The following is a 14,659-nucleotide window of genomic DNA, read 5'->3' as shown; positions in this document are numbered from 1 at the left end:
TACCGCCGATGGTTATACCAGCATTACCCGGTAATAGGATATTTGCCCACTCTTGTAACACTTGCCTCTTGCAGACGTACCTGCGTATGCTCACGTCTCTGAATCCTCACGGTTGGATACCAAACTTTGACATTCCTTGGGTGAAACGACGCGATTCTCGTGTGAAAAGTTCTGCGGTGGTGACGATCACTCATAAGGAATGTATCCCAGGTGGATCTTGCGATTTGATTTCTTTTGTAATATGTTATAGTGGACTAAAAACTAAGCGGCATATATATTTTTTTAACTGTCATCAATCACTTCAAGTGGGTGAAACCGCCCTTTAAAGTAAGGCATGTCAAAGGGTGATATGGCAGTTTCGCCCACAAGAACATAATATTTTTTAACCAGTGCTACTGAAAAACTTTTCTCATAACGAGAAACGAAATGTGTAATTTTGTCAATAAAAAATAAACGAACCAAAAAAAAACTGTCAAGTCACCCCTTGACATGTCTTATCTTGGAGGGTGGTTTCACCCCCTGAAAGTATTCAGTGACAGATAAAAATAAATATGCGTCGCTTAGTTTTTAGTCTACTGTAACATATTACAAAAAAAGTCAAACCGGAGAGATCGATCTGGGATAGCATCCTTGTCAGTAACACTATTAGTTTTAGTGTTGTGAAGATTTTGTCAGTTTAAAAAATATTCGGAAGCTTCTAAGCTTCATCAAAATACAGGGTATCATATGATTCAATGATGTCAAGCTGCAGCGGTGAGCGCAATTCATACAGGAAGAAATTTCTTCAAGGAGGATAAATAATTACACTCACAACGGCCGCGCGCCTTTTGACCGAACGGTAATCGATTTCATCCGGATGTAAGGGCAGAGGCAACATCGCTAAGGGTTGAAAGCCGGGCTGTTTGTCTTGTCTAAGGCTGAGCCTGGCTCTAAGCTCTTACGTGATGCCATCAGGAATCGAATGGCGCTACCGACAGGGGAATAATTTCTAGAGAATGACGATAAATAACGGAAACTCGATCCATCGGGATGAAAGAACGCTGATTGTGCGATTTTGCCTGACCAAACAGTCCAGGATGTGTTCATGAGCGTAAAGTCGCGCAGGATGTTCCGATAAAGTGAAGTGTCCCGTAGGCTGTTGATTTGGTACCCGAACCTTGATTCGCGGAACTGAATTTCAATTTTACTTCTACTCTACTCGAAAATCTTCGTCTACCCGAAACCCCGTCTGACGACAAGGGTGTGTTTTCTTAACCCAGAAGCTGAGCATTATCGAAACACGATCCAGCTTTCGAGATAATTTTCTTAGGTGTAACGTTGAAATTCGAAGCGTCACCGTCGCTTGTCTTGTCTTGTTTTGTTTGTTTTGGATAGGAACGCGCTTCTCGGAAGTTGAGAAGTGGAGAGTTTCGAAGCTCTTGTCATCTCGTAAGCTCCGGGTGTTTACCAATCGCGACTAACTTCTCGCCCTTAGTCGAGCGAATAGTCATTTTTGAGTTTACATTTCAACGTGTTTGTGTGCTTATTAACTGAGCGGAATATGCTTCTAGAGAATATTCAGTGAGTATACCGTCTACAACAAGCCCCGGTAATCCCCCGTGACTCGAAAGCTGTATGTCATTATATGTTTCGCCGTTATTGTACCTTGTTATCCGTCAATACAGATCGCGGTACTTGTTATAGGAACCTTTGTGTCTCCGCGAAAATTCACGGTACACTTCTCATTTTAGCGAGCTTGTATCTCTCCGTAAGCTTACTAACGATAAACATAGAAGCGTCCCTGCCTCTCGAAGCTCAATGTCATCTGAACTCGTGCATATGAAACGTAATTGCGGCAGAATGGATGGCGGAATAATTGATAGCAAAATCGATCAGAGCCATTATCAGTCGGCGGCATTGTGCAACAGCATCACGTACACTGCAAGCGTTCGTCGACGCGACACCGGAAATAGGGGGGCTGGTAAGGGGTGGATGACGCGAGCTGCAAGGACGTGCTCCTTGACCCGTATTGTATTTCGAGGAAATTGTACCGCGTAACATGCACTCGGCTAATATCCCGGGGCTGGCAGTTGGCGGATATCATCTCTCCTCTCGTCACCAGGTCTCGATAGACATCCGTAAAACCCAACTCGTGCCTAATTCCGAGTCCCGAGTCCCGGAAAACGGAGAACAAGGGTGCGTGGAAGATGGTATCGGCCCTGATCATCAGCTCGTTGTAAATTAATCCGCACATCGCGCGGTCTCGGATCCAGTGAGTTAATTAAAATTTTTCAACCCACATCCCACCACGCTGCCACCAAAAACTCTTCTCGATATTTTTCATCAGTGCCAAAATACCAGAGATTCGTTTTTTTTTTTTCTTACTTTTTTCTCACCCCTCGAGAATGATGAACACAAATTCTACCGCGTCTCCGAACCCGCTAGCAAATCCTTTTGAATCTTGCAATCAGCGTTATTTATTGGAAGCCAAGAAGCGTGTCCCACGCTCCCGGTTCTTTCTCGCAAAATTTAGTCGTAGATCACGAGTTTCAGCCCGGGTAGGGTGCGGAATAATGGGCTTGCGGGATTGGGAAGAAAAATAAGTACGATGATCAGGTGCTAACGAGAATCTGTAGCTGCCAAATTGAACGAACTTCACTTTTCGCTACCTAAACTCTACGACAATTCAATATCGTGCTAATCGCAGTCATTTTGGGACAGAAATATTTCGCGGATTATTTGACGAACCAGAGAAATAGGAATTCCGATGTAATAACCACCTGCTATTTGGTATCTCGGAGTGTGGTTGTCATCAGTTCGAACTTGGAACGTTCGAACGGTGGAACGAGTATGAAGAACGCGGTCAATTTGCAGAAACATCCATATTCATCATCGACCTGATCTTATTGGAACTGAATATTCATGCAGCCGCGGTGAGTTCCGACTCGGAGTGAATAAAGTGATTTAAGAATCGTTGACTAACTTTTCCCTCTTACCCGGAGCCGTCGAAACTACCGAAAAGATTCTGACTCAGGAAAGTTTACGTCTTGTTCGTGTCGCACACACGGTTATAATACCGCTTCGAGGCCCCGGGAACGTCTCCCGTTATTCTATTGAAGAGTTAGGCCAACTTTCCAAAATGGGCTTTCTACTCCGTTCCCTTTTTCGCCCCTGAAAATTGTGTACAGAACCTGGAAAACTTTTCTAAAATCCATGCAGATTCTATTCCGTTATACGTGTTATTTTCGAAATGGTGAGCTGGGGGGCGGATGAGGTACGCAGCTGTGAAGTTGCGGCAACGGTTCTTGAGGAAATAAGCTCGAGCTTTTCTCCCACCGTTTCTTACGCCGATCATTGAGGTCAACTGAACACGACCGGGTCGGAGGATTGCTTCCATCTTTCATGGAATGGTTCTTTCCTTGGTGCTTTCCGGAAAAACAAATTTCAACCACCGCTCCCCAAAAGTGGTTCGTCGGAAAATTGTACTTCTTATTAATATTATTTCGAGACAATCATACGTCGAGTTTTTACTCGATCATTATATTCTTAATCCTAATTGATCACTTGGGATGAATATTACCCTGCACACATTCATCAAAATCCCCGTAAAGTCCTAAGGTATTGAGACCTTAACTTTACCGATGTTTTAAAGAATCAATTTCGGTTAGGACAACTGCAAGAGCTTTTTCTGCGATGCTTCAACAACACCGAGATATTTTTTCTTAGATTTTGAATGAAGTGTGACCAATTAAGTCTGCGCTACAAAAACCTCTTCGAAATATACGAAAATAGCAAACGCTGCAATAAAATTAAAAGGATGATCGACTTTTGGCCAACCAATGTCGTTATCCAAAGGCAGTAGAAATAGTAAACATCCACAATCATCTCGATTCACAGGAAACAGTTGAAGTTTGTTTTATAAAAAAACACTGTACTAAAATACATTGAAGTTGATTAGATTATTTTTTAATCTTCCCAATTCTCCCGAAACTTCTTTGATCTCGGAATAAAAAATCGAGGAGATGAATCTAACATATGGCTACCGAAACGGAGGGGATCTCTTGGAAAAAACGATGACTGGTCAAATTTCTTACCACATTTAAGGCAGTACCTTCGTAACGTTTGGCAGAATTGAAATAAAGCTCAATCACGAATTCCTCGCCAGTGGTTATTTTTCACGGGTAGCATCTGGTGGCTGCTGCTGCTGCTGCTGCTGAACGCGGTAATATGAGCCAGCAATATATATAAATGTGAATAAATTTTTGGCGAGCATCAAGATGGGGTTCATATCGCTCGCGTTGCGGGCGAAGGTGTAACACCCCGGTGTTAAGTTGGCGTTATGGTAATGCCGGGGCTTCTTGAGGCGATGTTTGCGGCGGCGATTTATGCTCGTCACGGTGGTCAGCCTGGGCAGGGACGGGACCCTCCATCCCTTATTTTCATCCACCCGTGTCAGTGCGCGAAGGCGAAGCGCAGGCCTGGAGTTTATTGGTTATACCGGGGATGGAGAACCTTGGGAAACTTGATTTATGAATTATCAAATCCAATAGGGCCTGCCCTTCTGACCCAAGTCTAAACCGAGCTCGAATCGATTTCTCGCAAACATTTGCGGCCCTCTGTTCATACCGCGGATGCTAAAATCAACAATTTCTCCAAATACCGCCGGCTGACTTGACTTCGAATTAAAGCCACCGGCGAAGTTTGTCTTTTCCAAAGAAACGCCAACGAGGATTTCCACGCAAATATACTCACACGAGCAATCTCTGTATAAACCTTGCTCTAAAATCATCACTACAAATTGATCTGTAATTTACACTCGAGGAAGAATCGGGGTTATTATTTGATGACAAATAATACTCTTCAACGTGAATTCGGTTATCGTTATTATACAGAAGCTTGACGGATATCCGCAAATATTTTCATTATTATATACCGAAATTTCTGTTTGAAGAGAAACTTGACGAATGTCCAGGAAAAATTGCCGCAAACTTTTTCGAAGCTTTGAATTATTCGACGGGTCATTTCTCGGAAGTCAAACATTTTATTATTTCTCACTAATACGATTCGGTGAAAATCGTTTTAAACGGCATCAAAGACAAAAACTGAGCATCAAAAACGCTTCCTTGGGATGATTTTTTCACTTTGAAGTCAATTGAGATTTATAAATAAAATTGTCATATCACGTCGGGTTTCATAGCGAAAAGCATTCATTAATTTTTTCTTCTAATTTTATAAATGAGGGTCACAAAACTTTATTTTTCATTAAAAAAGCTCAGCTCTTTTTGAAATATTGACTTTCATCTTGCAGTCAGTTATCGTGGTATCCCACTTCTGACACCACTGTAACAAACTTGGCGTTTCGAAATTAAATCGGGTTGATTGACCGCTAAAGAAGTGACCAAAAAAGGTATAAATTAAAAGACGGGAAAAATGTTTCATTAGCGACACTTGTTTCTTGGTGTGAGTTAATAACCAGACTATTTTTACAATAATATCGATTGACGTAGCATGTCTTTGATCTGTGACGACTACTAGATCAGAAAAAGGGGGTGAAACGAGTGATTTTTCACCTTTTGTAATATTTATCTTGTAACCGTGGTTTTGAGACATGATATCTAAATACAAACTTGCTTTCTTTTGTTGACCAGGTATACGTGATACGAACAACTATTCGAGATATTAGTGAATTTTTTATTATTGCACAGTGTAATTAACCAGAAGTTGCTGGTTTCAGCAGGTTCCCATTTTGGATAATATCTATCGGATTACATCGTAAATATTTCAGCTCCCTGTGATTTCAAGCCACGTTTGGCAGGAGGGATGTTTTTTTTTCTTTTTCATTCTAGATTAAACCATCGAAATTGTGAAAGGTCGTTCTTCACCCAAACCGATACTTTTTATCGTACGAAATTGACAAGAGTAGAAAATCGAGAATTCGTTTTTCCCCACTCATTCTTCGGCATCGATCTTGGGTCGCGAAGGAAGTGCGAAGCACATGCCCCCTAACGCGGGTAGGATGGTAGGAATGCCGATGTAGGAAATGTCACTTACTCTCAGAACACTTCACCTTGGAATAAAATTATTATTTACATAATTGGATGGGTTCGGAAGAGTTTTCGGGGTATCATCAAAACGATTTCCGCGTTCACAGTCTTCGAGGACGATAAAAGCACCCAGGGAAACGATCACCACCGTTCTCGTCCGTTGACGGGCTACGTTTAACTCTGGTTCCAGTGACGTCGGCCTCCCCAAGAGAAGCTCACCCCCCACGTACGAAAGCGGGAAAAAAGATGGAGGAAATCGAAGAGGGACGGAGAAACGGTTACGCGGCTGTTTGCTCATGCAGGCTGCGGAATTCGAGATAGTTATTGAGGCTTTGCCACCACGTTTTGATTACAACCTTCACGATTTTTGATACCCGTTTCCTTTCGAAGGACGATTATCTTCTTCCTCCAAAGCCTCAGAGTGGATCGGCTCAGCTTACTCATACTTTGATTAATCAGACCACGGGCTTCAGCTCCTCATTTCCGTTATTTCCTAAAATCTTTTCTTTTTTTTTTTTTATTTTCTTGAATTACCTTCTCACTCGTGGATGAAACTCAGGGGTGAATGACCGACTGATTCGAGGCCGAGGGTGCCGACGTTTCGCCGTTTCACCATTTCACCCTTCACTTTCGAAGCAAAGACGTCTCTGGAGGTGCTTTACAGATTAGAGGCCATCTGCAAGGTGGAGCTTGGCAATGACAGGCTCAGCTTTTTACCCCGCTATCAATCAGCACTCGCAGCCTTCTTGTCTTCGTATTTTGCACCACGGTCGCGTCTTCTTGCTGCTGGATCTTCGACGCTCGCCGAGTCTGGTCTCTCGGATCAGGACCACGTCCTCGTTCGGTGCGAGCACCTGGTGGCAGCGGTGGGATTGGACCGGAAGAGAAACGGAGTAATGGATGAATGAGGCGGGGGTTGGGACCCCCTCATTAATTCGTACACACCGAGACTGCCGAACCAATAACGCCGGAAAGCGGGACTCGCTCCCTCGACACGTTGGGAGGAAGTCGATGAGGAAACGGGGCAACCGCTTCCGGCTTGCTTCGAGCCACGCGCGGATTCAACGCCGGCGACGTCTTAATTTGTCAACATGTCACTTAATCCGGAATAACAGGAGACCGGCTTCGCCGACGGCACTTTGTGACGCTTCATTTACACCACTGCGAAATACCCCTTACTCTGAATTCACCAGCCTTTGGCCAAAAATTGAGACCAGTGAATCGAATCCAAGTTCATTCGAGTGGAGCTCGAGAAGGAGAATGGTCAGGAAATGAACCGCTCATGGAAATGGAAATTGAACTTTACGAGCGTGGATTGAGTTTTATTTAATATAAAAAGCATGTTGATCGAGCTTACTTCACTTATTCCAATTCTTATTTTTTATTTCAAACCATGATTATAACATTTTTTGTCTGTTTGAAAAGAAAGAGTTGCACATTTTTTGAGGTAAAATCGAATTTCCACTTCAAACTGTCGATATTATACGTAACGAAAGGATAATTCAGATTATAGCAAAGAGCATCGACTAGTCCAAAATACTGTCTCTAAATTTGAAGTTATTCGGTTCAGTCATGTTTTTCAAAGTTCGCAACGAACACCAAAAATGTCGCTTAATGAAATGGTTAACGTTATCGTCGATAACAATGCTTCCTACAAATTAATTTCGATAAAAAAAATGCGTGAACGAAGCTCGATCTAATTACTTTTAAATTAAAAAAAAATTCGGTTGTCGAGGTATAAATTTTCGAATTCAGCCCTTTCTTCATTCGTCTATTCTGATATTATAATGCATCGAGTAAATTTGTCATTTTTCATTTCCCTCTTTCTCAGTCCCTTTTGAGGTTTTATTTCCATTCTCAGCCGTCTGATTGAGACACCCTTGTACGCGTAATTGGGGACGTTAATTTTGATTTTCCTCGCTTTTAATCTACCTCCATCTTTCTTCTCACTGTTTGAAATACTTTTATCGAGGAATTAATTGAAGACGATAAATCTTGAGCGTGGTCAAATTTCGAGGAAGGAAGAGATCCCGCCGCGGTATATTCATTCATGCCGGAAATATTACGGAATGTAATACAATCTGGAGACTACTTAGGCTTTTCAGAGAATTCAATACAGCCGTGAACAGGACCGGGCAGTTCTCGGAATTTTCTTTTTTTTTTCTGTTTTATCCTTCGACCGTTTTGTTCACTCGGAGAAAAAGTTCTTCACCCTCGTCCGATTCTGGACACGTGGCGTAGTCGAGACGACAGCCGTGTGATGTGTGAAACGATCGGAGCAAAATCATTAATTGATACTCGGATGGATTTAGGAGAAATTCTACCGTTGGAAGAGAGAGAGATAGAGAGAGAGAGAGAGAGAGAGAGAGAGAGAAAGAGAGAGAGCGAAACTACGGAACTTTGTATTCACCGTGTATAAACTGCAGGAATGTCGGGACAAGTAAATTCTTAAGAGATCGCAGATAAAAGGAGGGACAGAATGAATGTTTAATCGAAACGCAGTTTTCCAATCGCTTTGCATGCGCATTGAAACGTTAACGATTTCCCGGAAGTAATTTTCTATGGCGACGTTTTATAATACAACAGTTAGTACGTTTTGCGCGGAACGGAGAAGGTGGAAAGAAATTTTTAAACTTTTCAACTCTTGAGACCCCATTGAGGACTGTTGAATGGATTTTTTTTCTCATCCTCTTCTTCTTCTTCTTCTTCTTCTTCACATCATTCCTTTTCGTTCAGCAAAGTATAGCTGGTGAGTGATATCTTTTCAACGAAGTTAAGGCCGGTGATTAAAAAACGGTGCAGCTGATTCATCTTTTCACAGCGACGTTAAGATGTACTTACACATATATACGTCTCTCGTGCAGAAGAAAAAAAAAAAAAAGATAACAAAGAAAAGAAATAAATGGCTCCTCAGTGATGAGCATGCGAATATAAATATATCATGTGCATGGGGCATTCCGTGTCAAATTAGCAGTAGATTTTCTTCATCCATTGATGAGTTTTATTGAAAATTGCAAAACGAATTACGAAAACGCCAATTTTTCAGAAACGTAAAAAATTCACACGGATTCTATGATTCAAAATGTGATTTTTGAGCAACACAAGATAATTTAACCTCAATAGTTTCTATTTGTTTTTGATCATTTATTTTTTATATGCGTCGATCTTAACATATTGCTGAATCATATTATTTTCTTATTCCGTAATCCACTCACATCGGGGAGTAGAACAAAAAAATCAGATTCCGATATGGGAAGATTAAAAACTTGGGAAAAAAATTGTAAATATTGAGATCGCATTATCGTGTGGTGCTTGAAAATCACATTTCCAATCATAGAGTTTGTGTACATTTTTTTCAGATTTAAAAAAAAATAGCGTTTCCGGAATAGATTTTTGGATTTTTTTCAAATTTGCCCGGTGGTTGAAAAAATCTGAAAAAAAATACCGATACCTTTTTGGATCAATGTAAACATTACACTAAAAAATGATTAAAATCGTAGAGGATGAGTTTCATGGGCTGCTAATTTTTTGTAGAACGCCCCATATTCGAGAGTAAAGAATTTTCTTCTATCCGATCGCGCAACGTGTATGCGAAAACCTTTCAAACTTTTCGATTGATAAAAAGGATATCGCGCTATTTGTATAGAGTTTTCGAATATAGGTGCTGAAGATGAGACGAAGTATTCCTCTATTGCAAAGAGGAGCGGACGGATGGAGAAAAAACGTAGAAGAAAAATGGGCAAAAAAAAAAGCAAAACCCCGAGAGCGAAATACGAGTTCAAAAATGTCCGACAAGTTTTAATATCAATCCAACGAGCACTTCAATCGCCTCTCGCGACTAACCCGAAATGAAATTACTCAATTTTGCAAACGAGATTTAAATGTTTACGTTTCTCATTCTTCGGTTCGTGCCTCGGGTATCGCCGTGTACGCGATTTTTCATACACTTTTCAAGCTGTTCACCACCGTGAAATTTCACGTAGGGTGCTTTCGATATTCCCTGACCGAGTCAGCTGCCGTCTGTTAATGATCCGTGATCTGAAATAGCTTTTATCGAGGCAAAGCGAATGCCCTCGAATCAGTGATTTCCTGCGGATAAAAGTCCAAGAGAAAGCGCATCGGTAATACTAAATTACACGTAATAAGAGAACGAAGTCGAAGATTAATCGAATTTTATTCCTGTGCTGCAGTGTTACATGTACACGACTTTATTTCCGACTCAATTCTGGCCACATTATTGACTTAAAAGTGTTTCCCTTTTATGTCTAAGTGCGATCTGGTCTGTATGAAAATTATAACGTTATTGAAAGTTTGTGATAGTACAGAGATACGTAGTTTAAGATAGAATAGAAAGAGAGAAAACTCGAAAAAGTGTAAAATTAAGCGCGGGAGAAAAGTGATACTTTCTTTTTTTTTTTGTTTATCGGGGATGAAGAAAAAATGTAAAGAGGGAATAAAATGTTACTTTTGTCCCGATTTTTAGGTAAAATAAAGTGAACGTTATCGTTGAGCCGGGAATAAAGACTACAATCACAATTACATCGCCACGAATGATCGATCGTCGGATCTCGATGGATGGATCATTCTTTCGTGTAAGGGTATAATACACGATGGTAATCGACGAGTGATATAAGATATTCGTAGAGTGAAATTAAGGCTAAGGGGGAGTATTAAGTCATGGAACCGGAATAGAATGAAATGTAGCCAATCACGGCATAATCGTCGAAATCGAATATGGTGTGCATGCGTGCGAGGCCGAGCCATGCTCGAATGCGTGTTCGAAGGCAGTTGAATCGGCGAGGCGTGATGCCCAGCCGATAGGCTTCAACGCGTATCGCGAAATAACAAATGTCTCTCTCAAAGGAACGCCAGCCGCCTCCGGCTAATCTAATCTTTCCTGTTTCGTTAGCCTGCGGAGGGTTAAAAGCTGCGCGAGTGGCGTTGTCGCTTTTTGTGAGTTCCTATCTCTCTTTTTTTCCCCCCTTCTTTTCTCCTTCAACCTCACCGTGATTATCGTTTGTCCGGGGATGGGATTGAAATTTCGAATTTGAAAAGCTTCGAAAGCGCCATATTCCGAATTTTTTTTGTGGCAAAACTTGAAATGAAGAAATCAAACTTTGACGAAACATCCAAGTTTCGAATGGTCCGAAAACCGAGGCTCAAAGTTCCGAAAGGTTGCAATGCCGAAAGGGCGTAATTCGGACAAGTCAAAGTTCCGAAAGTGCAAAAATGAGAAAATTGAAACATCTGAAACATCGAAATTCCGAATGATACAAAATTTGCAGTTCCGCGAATTTCTGGCTTATTGAAATTTCCCCATTTTGATATTTTTTTGTTTTGGATTTTCGGTATTTTTACATTCGGAATCCTGGTCATTCTAATTTTCGGTTTTTCTCATCTTTTACACCCACTCGTTGAGTAAACTACGCTCTGTGGGTATATTTTAATTTTCCAAATTTTACGCTATCGAAGCTTTATTTTTCGGGACTTTCCTCTGTCTCGACATAAATTTTCGGAATTTTTGAGCCCTCGGCTTTCCGATCATTCGGAACTTTGCTGTTTCTCCAAAGTTTCATTTCCTTACTTCAAGTTTCTCGACGAAATAATTCGGAATTAGCCGTTTTCGGAACTTTTCAAATTCGCAACTTCAACCCCGTTCCGCTCTTCCGTTCACTCACGCCCCGCGATGCAAATTACACACGCCAAGCGGAGTGAGCAATCTCTAAATCGTATTGCTTTCGCAGCTCGGTCGAGCTTGCAGGCAGCAGCTTTTGGGCCGCGTCGTCATCGCGCACTGTCCAATACCGGGGCTAACGAGACCTCGGGACGTCTAACGACGCGTAGGTCCTTTAATTACCCGCTTAAAGCTACGCCCGAGTGTTAAGCTTCAGGTGGTAAGTGGCATTAAAGCACAACGGACAGGGTCAATATTCCCTAAGGCGCCCATCCGGCACACACGGGATCTCTTACCCCGTACGTGTCCGTGAACCGCAGACCAACCCCCGTATAAATCATCCTCGTGAAACGACCCTGTTAATTGTTCAACTTAACACGGGACCAACTCCGGGCCGAATCACCCTAGTCGATACATTTTTCACGGGGCGCGTGATTCGAGCTTTAGGAAAATTCCCACCTTCGGCACCTTTCTCACGTCGGGGACGAAGACTTGGAAGGATTGAAATTTCAAAGTTGCGGAAAATCAAGCTTTCGAAAAATGAATTGTACGAAAGCTTGATTTTCGAAACTGTCACTGATCAGAATAACTATTGATTGTATCGATGCTTGTAATTTCGATATATCGTCCATTCGGAATATCGACCCTTCCAATTTTCAAACCCCACCCAATTTTCAATCAGCGTATTACGGAAAATCGAAGTTTGACGCGCGTAGCTTATCTCCAAAGAAGCTGGAAAATCTTTTCACCCGGCGTCAACTTTCGACAATGTGTATTGAACTTGCAAAAAGCTTGGAGAACGTCGAACGCGGATTGGTGTGTGTATATATCTGTATTTCAGCACTGAAAACCCGACTGCAATCCACTCCGCGATGCAGAAGAGTAATAATATTCGCGGAGGAACGTAGTCATTTCCGTTACGAGCCAGTCGGCGGGGAAAAACGTTGGAAAAGCCGTGAACAAGAATACGGCATAATAACGGGCGCTGCTCCGAAGGGCGGAAAACCCCGAACGGAGCTCAGCTCTCTCCTTCTCTGACTTCTTAATAAAACGGCGTTCAATTGTGTTTTCTTAGAGAGAGAGAGAGAGAGAGAGAGAGAGAGAGAGAGAGAAAAGAAAATCTCGAGCAAAGCTCCCGAAGGGTGGCGACAGCCGAAGCTGACGATGGAAGTGCGGCGAGGGGCGCGTGGTCTGAGAATTGAGTTTCGTAGATTTTCCAGAGCCCCAGGAAATTGTGTTTCTCGTCCTTGCTTCGCGAAGCCGTCATCCAGAGCAGACGACAGCGCGTAGCTTGCGACTTGCGGCGTGTTAAATTGCCAATTGTCAATTTGGCGTAAAGTTGCCGAAGGCGAATTTACACGCGTGAAAATTTATTTCTACATAATTATTCATCGTACTTGATAAGGAAAGCGATTATTGCGAGCTTGTAGGAGCTCGAGTCGGATGTTTCGGAAAAGTTTTCTAATTAACGCAATGCTGCCTGCCTGCCTGCCTGCAAGGAAAAAAACTTCTGAGTTATTTAGCTCGTTCGAGCTTCGAAGGATTTACTAAGGATCCTTCGGGATTTCGGTCTGTTTGGTATTTCGGCTAGGTTTGTTAGTTTTTTTTTTTTTTTTGTCCAATTAAGGAAATTTCATAATTTTGTACTGATCAGATTTTTTAACACAGCGTGATTGATAGTTTACACTGACTATTTAAGGGTGGTTGGAAAAAAAATTTTCCAAGGATTAGAAAATATCAGGCTTACTACAATTTAGTGATTTTTTGAAAAGCGAAAGTTTATTTTATAATTCGACGATTCTGTGTTTCGGCTTTATTAACTTTGATCTCACCACGTTTCAAATTTTCATAAAATTGATTTCGCCGTATTTGGAAATTTCATAAATTCTTAGCCCTAATTCTATTTTCATCGATCATCCTGAATTTTTCACTCTCTTCGATAACACAAATTTGCTGAACAACAGACTCTGAATATTTTCCCCAGGGAAAAACTCTGGGAGTAAATTTTCACTTGCCAATTGTTTCGCGGGGCGTTATTTTCCCCATTTCTCAACGGTAAATAATTTCCCTAATAGAATCACTCTCTCGCCGTTCAATAATTTCGAATTATATTTCTGCGTCAAGGGCCTCAGACGGGCGATAAAACCATGACAAAGGACACCGCTATACCCTCGCTAAGCCGCCCCTTCAACTTAATCCTTTAATGTCTTTAATCATCGTTGACGTGCGGCTGACTCGAAGTGTCTCGGTTGATCACCGTTGATTAGATTACTCGTAGCGAAAATAAAGGAATATGAGATAAAAAAAAAAAAGAATGAAAAGAAGAAAGAGAGTTGAATTGAACGAATTCAATTTAGGCGGAAAATTTTTCCACTCAAAATTAGCACCATTTTTGTTGTTATTATTATTATTATTATTGCTTGTGCGCACATTAGTTTTTTTGTTTTTCTTTCACCCCAACCCGACGTCCAATAAAATTAGACGTTACCAGGATAAATTTCACACAGAATTCCATTTGCGGGATTGTCTTTCAAACCTACCTGAAAAACGGAGGGAGAAAAAAAATATGCCTCACAGGGTGGTTTATTCTCGATCTTAATTTCGCGTCTGATGTAATTCTCATCCTCCCTTGTCCCCGCTTGCAATCTGTCAAGCAGCCCCTCTCCCTATTTTCGCGGTTATCTCGGTTTAGTCGGACGAGGGGCGGGAGGGCAGGGGTTTAATCTCTCAGGTTGATTGGTCGATTCAATCGTAAACTCCGTGAGAATCGATACTCGCTACGGAGCTTTTACTATGCTTGCATTACCCACCCGAGGGTAGAAAATTTTTTTTTTTCACCAAAGTTTTATCCACGATACCTCGATCGTTACAACGGATGCAACTATCTTGGAAAAACGCGGGGGATGATTCCGGGGGTGACTCAAATTGGCGATGATTTAATCGAGGTTGGTATTAACCCTTG

The sequence above is a fragment of the Neodiprion virginianus genome, chromosome 7 (assembly GCF_021901495.1).
Source record: "Neodiprion virginianus isolate iyNeoVirg1 chromosome 7, iyNeoVirg1.1, whole genome shotgun sequence".
Taxonomy (NCBI): Eukaryota; Metazoa; Arthropoda; class Insecta; order Hymenoptera; family Diprionidae; genus Neodiprion; species Neodiprion virginianus.
This window is presented reverse-complemented; position numbering follows the sequence as displayed.